Source organism: Anolis carolinensis, chromosome 6, assembly GCF_035594765.1.
Source record: "Anolis carolinensis isolate JA03-04 chromosome 6, rAnoCar3.1.pri, whole genome shotgun sequence".
In the NCBI taxonomy this organism is placed as follows: Eukaryota; Metazoa; Chordata; class Lepidosauria; order Squamata; family Dactyloidae; genus Anolis; species Anolis carolinensis.
The window spans coordinates 4,664,759-4,670,343 of record NC_085846.1 but is presented as its reverse complement, the minus strand read 5'-3'; the positions used below and the strand labels follow the sequence as shown (position 1 = coordinate 4,670,343).

The following is a 5,585-nucleotide window of genomic DNA, read 5'->3' as shown; positions in this document are numbered from 1 at the left end:
AGGAAAAGACCTTAGGAAACTACAACTCCCAGGATTTCCATCATATTGAGCTGTGGCATTTGAAAGTGCCATCAAAATGACTTCCTTTTCCAGTGTAGAGGTCCATCTATATCTATATTTATAGTTATATCTAATATATATATGAGCAACAAGAGACCTTGGGAAACTACAGATCCCAGGATTTCCATCACACTGAATCATGGTACTTAAAAGCGGTGTCAAACTGCCTTCCTTCCACAGGGTAGAGTCCTCTATATCTATATCTATATCTATATTTATATCTATATATATCTAGATCTTATATATATGAACACCAAAAGACCTTGGGAAACTACAACTCCCAGGATTTCCATCACATTGAGCTGTGGAACTTGAAAGCACCTTTTCCAGTGTAGAGATCCATCTATATCTATATTTATAGCTACATTTAATTTATATATATAAATGAGTGATGGCATCACGGCGACCAACAAAAGAACAAAACTACAGGCCCCCCAACCTCGAAATTTGACAACACAACCCATCATCCACGCCTCTAGGTTGATACAACAAAAAGAAAAGAAAAATAAAGTCCTAATTAGAGGGAGAGCAATAATTGTTTTTATCCAATTGCTGCCACTTAGAAGGCTCTAAGCTCTGCCCATTTGGTCTCCTAGCAACCCACTCAGCCCAGTGTTAATAAAAGAATAAAAAATAAAATAAATACAAATAATACAATAAAAAACACTAAAAAATTAATACAATAAAATACTATAATAACAAAATAACTAAAAATAATACAACAAAATAACAAAATATAACAAATAAAAAAGATAAGTTACAATAAAATTAATTTAAAAAAAAATACAAATAACGTCAAATAAAAATTCCACAACAACTTTTCAGCAATACCACCACCACTTTGCCACAGCAACGCGTGGCCGGGCACAGCTAGTATATATATATATATATATATATATATATATATATATATATATATGAGCAACAAAAGACCTTAGGAAACTACAACTCCCAGGATTTAAATCACATTGAGTTGTGGCACTAGAAAGCACCATCAAACTGTCTTCCTTCCACAGTGTAAAGGCATCTATATCTATATTTATATATCTATATCTTATATATATGAGCAACAAAAGACCTTGAGAAACTATAACTCCCAGGATTTCCATTGAACCATGGCACTTGAAAGCACTGTCAAACTGCCTTCCTTCCACAGTGTAGAGTCCTCTATATCTATATCTATATTTATATCTATATCTAGATCTTATATATATGAGCAACAAAAGACCTTAGGAAACTACAACTCCCAGGATTTAAATCACATTGAGTTGTGGCACTAGAAAGCACCATCAAACTGTCTTCCTTCCACAGTGTAGAGTCCTCTATATCTATATCTATATATCTATATCTAGATCTTATATATATGAGCAACAAAAGGCACTTGAAAGCACTGTCAAACTGCCTTCCTTCCACAGTGTAGAGTCCTCTATATCTATATCTATATTTATATCTATATCTAGATCTTATATATATGAGCAACAAAAGACCTTAGGAAACTACAACTCCCAGGATTTCCATCATATTGAGCTGTGGCATTTGAAAGTGCCCTCAAAATGACTTCCTTTTCCAGTGTAGAGGTCCATCTATATCTATATTTATAGTTATATCTAATATATATATGAGCAACAAGAGACCTTGGGAAACTACAGATCCCAGGATTTCCATCACACTGAATCATGGTACTTAAAAGCACTGTCAAACTGCCTTCCTTCCACAGTGTAGAGTCCTCTATATCTATATCTATATTTATATCTATATCTAGATCTTATATATATATGAGCAACAAAAGACCTTAGGAAACTACAACTCCCGGGATTTCCATTGAACCATGGCACTTGAAAGCACTGTCAAACTGCCTTCCTTCCACAGTGTAGAGTCCTCTATATCTATATCTATATTTATATCTATATCTAGATCTTATATATATCAGCAACAAAAGACCTTGAGAAACTATAACTCCCGGGATTTCCATTGAACCATGGCACTTGAAAGCACTGTCAAACTGCCTTCCTTCCACAGTGTAGAGTCCTCTATATCTATATCTATATTTATATCTATATCTAGATCTTATATATATGAGCAGGAAAAGACCTTAGGAAACTACAACTCCCAGGATTTAAATCACATTGAGTTGTGGCACTAGAAAGCACCATCAAACTGTCTTCCTTCCGCAGTGTAGACACCTTTCTATATCTATCTATTTATCTATCTATAATAAATCACTGTTGCAGTTTGATGGCAACTCCCTTAGAAGAGGGAAAAAGGTGGAGTGGGGATGATGGGATATGCAGTTCCTAGGGATCCTGCGCCCCTCTTCCTTGCTTTGTGTCCTCTTCTCGCAGCAGCCCGGGCGAAGAGGGCTTTGGTGTCGCAAGGCGGCCTAAATATAGCGTTTAATCTGCATCTTATAATTACCTCTGAGCCGGGGGAAGGGGCGGGGAGGATGGGATACGCAGTCGGGAGCTGAGCCGTGACGCCTTCAGGTGTGCTTTCACCTTAGAAATACTGTACGGTGTGGTCGGAAGGACAGGCTTGGCCTACCTCGCAAGGAGGGCTGGCTGGTGGCCAGGGAGACATTAGTTTGGGGAGAATTGTAGGGGATTTGGGGTACTGTGGTTCCCAGGCTTGGGCCAACTTGGGCCGTCCAGGAGTTTAGCCTTCCTTGCCAAACTGCAACTCTCAGGAATCCATACCAAACTATAAATCCCATCAGCGGGATATTATTATTATTATTATTATTATTATTATTATTATTATTATTATTATTAAATCCATACCACACTATAAATTCCATCAGCGGGATATTATTATTATTATTATTATTATTATTATTATTATTATTATTATTATTATTATTATTATTAAATCCATACCACACTATAAATTCCATCAGCACGATATTATTATTATTATTATTATTATTATTATTATTATTATTATTATTATTAGTAGTAGTAGTAGTAGTAGTAGTAGTAGTATATCCATACCAAACTATAAATCCCATCAGTGGGATATTATTATTATTATTATTATTATTATTATTATTATTATTATTATTAAATCCATACCACACTATAAATTCCATCAGCGGGATATTATTATTATTATTATTATTATTATTAGTAGTAGTAGTAGTAGTAGTAGTAGTAATATTATATCCATACCAAACTATAAATTCCATCAGCGGGATATTATTATTATTATTATTATTATTATTATTATTATTATTATTATTATTATATCCATACCAAACTATAAATCCCATCAGCACGATATTATTATTATTATTATTATTATTATTATTATTATTATTATTAGTAGTAGTAGTAGTAGTAGTAGTAGTAGTAGTAGTATTATATCCATACCAAATTATAAATACCATCAGTGGGATATTATTATTATTATTATTATTATTATTATTATTATTATTATTATTATATCCATACCAAACTATAAATCCTATCAGCAGGTCATCATCATCATTATTATTTTATTGTATGACACAGCAAACAAGATAGATAAACTGGATTTTGTATCACAAAATCACATGTCGAACACTTCCCAAGTGTTGTTGTTATTATTATTATTATTATTATTATTATTATTATTATTATTATTAAATCCATACCAAACTATACATCCCATCAGTGGGATATTATTATTATTATTATTATTATTATTATTATTATTATTATTATTATTATTATTATTTTATTATGACACAGCAAACAAGATAGATATGCTGGATTTCGTTTCGCAAAACCACAAGTCGAACACTTCCCAAGTGTCTAGGACTGTGTGATGTATTTTCGGATGATACGTGCAGATCCCAGCAGGGTGGCCTTTTGCAGTTGGCAGATCGTAATTTTGTCAATGTCTATTGTTTCCAAATGCCGGCTGAGATCTTTTGGCACGGCACCCAGTGTGCCCATCACCACCGGGACCACATGTACTGGTTTCTGCCAGAGTCTTTGAAGTTCCATCTTGAGGTCCTGATAGCGGCTGAGTTTTTCCTGTTGTTTTTCGTCAATGCGACTGTCACCTGGGATGGCGACATCAATGATCCAAATCTTTTTCTTTTCCACAACTGTGATGTCTGGTGTGTTGTGTTCCAGAACTTTGTCAGTCTGGATTCGGAAGTCCCACAATATCTTTCCGTGCTCATTTTCCAATACTTTTGCAGGTTTGTGATCCCACCAGTTCTTTGCTGCTGGGAGGTGGTACTTGAGGCATAAGTTCCAATGAATCATTAGGGTGGCCTTTTGCAGTTGGCAGATGGTGATTTTGTCAATGTCTATTGTTTCCAAATGCCTGCTGAGATCTTTTGGCACGGCACCCAGTGTGCCCATCACCACCGGGATCACCTGTACTGGTTTCTGCCAGAGTCTTTGAAGTTCAATCTTGAGGTCCTTATTATTATTATTATTATTATTATTATTATTATTATTATTATTATTATTATTATTATTTACCCTTTGCTAATAACTGTTTCTCTTCCTTCCCGCTCCCGTACTTGGCGGACTAGATATCCAAGAGTTTTACAAAGTCACCGTTTCGGGGAAATTGTTATTATTTTTTAAACCTCATATGGAATCCTGGAAGTTGTAGTTTCCCAAGGCCTTTATCCTTGCTAAACTACAACTCTCAGGAATCCATACCAAACTATAAATCCCATCAGTAGGAAATTATTATTATTATTATTATTATCATTATTATTATTATTATTATTTACCCTTTGCTAATAACTGTTTCTCTTCCTTCCCGCTCCCGTACTTGGTGGACTAGATATCCAAGAGTTTTACGAAGTCACAGTTTCGGGGAAATTGTTATTATTTTTTAAACCTCATATGGAATCCTGGGAGTTGTAGTTTCCCAAGGACTTTATCCTTCCTTGCCAAACTACAACTCTCAGGAATCCATACCAAACTATAAATCCCATCAGTGGGAAATTATTATTATTATTATTATTATTATTATTATTATTATTATTATTATTTTCCCTTTGCTAATAACTGTTTCTCTTACTTCCCGCTCTCGTACTTGACGGACTAGACATCCAAGAGTTTTATGAAGTCACGGTTTCGGAGGCCCGCCCCCCAACTTCGCGGAGGTCTCGCTGTAAGGTAGGGACCCCCGCCCAAATGGATCGGCCAGTTTCCCTTGCTTTCTTTTCTCGCTCCCACGTTTCCTCGCTCGAAAGTGCCTCTGAGCATGTACAAAGTGCGTTTCCATATCCAGCCAACCGCTACTGACAACATACAGCTGGAGGGTGCGTCTGCATTATAGAATGAATGCAGTGTGATGCCACTTTTGGTTGTCATGTTATATTGGATCCGAGGAGTTGTAGCCGAGGAAGCAAAAGACCTTGCCAAAACTACAACTCCCAGGACTCCATAGCATTGAGCCATGGCAGTTAAAGTGGTGTCAAACTGCATTCGACATCACAACGTATTATTGTGTTGTCGAAAGCTTTCATGGCCGGAATCACTGGGTTGCTGTGAGTTTACTGGGCCATGTTCCAGAAG

At 35.6% G+C, this 5,585-nt stretch overlaps 1 long non-coding RNA gene across 1 annotated transcript in view; it reads left to right on the top strand.

Annotated features, from left to right (window-relative positions):
* The window catches only part of LOC134292627 (uncharacterized), a 30,519-nt gene extending 25,335 nt beyond the window's left edge, over window positions 1-5,184 (top strand). Inside the window, exon 3 of the long non-coding RNA XR_009999879.1 lies at window positions 5,113-5,184. This is a non-coding gene — a long non-coding RNA (uncharacterized LOC134292627). The remainder of the gene's footprint in view (window positions 1-5,112) is intronic.
* Window positions 5,185-5,585: the final 401 nt, after the last annotated feature.